This window comes from Rhipicephalus sanguineus, chromosome 10 (genome assembly GCF_013339695.2).
Source record: "Rhipicephalus sanguineus isolate Rsan-2018 chromosome 10, BIME_Rsan_1.4, whole genome shotgun sequence".
Taxonomy (NCBI): Eukaryota; Metazoa; Arthropoda; class Arachnida; order Ixodida; family Ixodidae; genus Rhipicephalus; species Rhipicephalus sanguineus.
Window position 1 is genome coordinate 115,814,384 of NC_051185.1, and position 729 is coordinate 115,815,112.

Below are 729 nucleotides of genomic sequence, written 5' to 3' on the forward strand. Positions count from 1 at the left end.
CTTCGTGCATAGGTTTAACGGCGTCATTTCCGTTACGGGAATACGTGCACTAGACGTTTTTGGTGGACCCCGATACATAAAATACTTTCGTGTTAGAAACGTGGCCAGCCAGTGAAAGCAGAGAAGTAGCAAACAGTTTCGATCATGGCGACCGATGGCATCTGGCTGGGTTTCTCATTACTTGCTGATGTCTTAGCATTTACAGCCTCCTTAGCCAGTTAACATCAATGAAAAAAATACGTATATGCTTTGCCATTTATTTCGGCACCCCCCTCTCCCTTCACAAGGAAGACCTTAATGCTGTAAACGCTATTTACTGAAAATCTCTTTGCTGAATATCTGAAGTATGCCATGCCTTTCTGAAAAATTCCTGAAACGCCATCGTGGTGTTTCCGTGATTACGGTGCTCGGCTGCTGACGCGAAAGACGTGAATTCAATAGCGGCCGCAGTGATCGCATTTCAGAGGAGCGAAATGCTAGAGGCCCGTAGACTGTACGGTTTCAGTATATGATAAAGAACTCCGGCCTGCGAAGCGATCCAAACCCTCCTCTACACGTCTTTGATATGCCTGAGACAATTTCGGACGTCAAACCCGATAAACCATCCCACCATGACTCCAGGCAAAGTCTTTAGCAAAGCTTAGAGGACGGCTTCTATCTTAAAATTTGGTGCAATAATTGAACACGCTGAAAGGCAAGTCCTTAAGTTTGCTTGAAGGCGATTCTCTG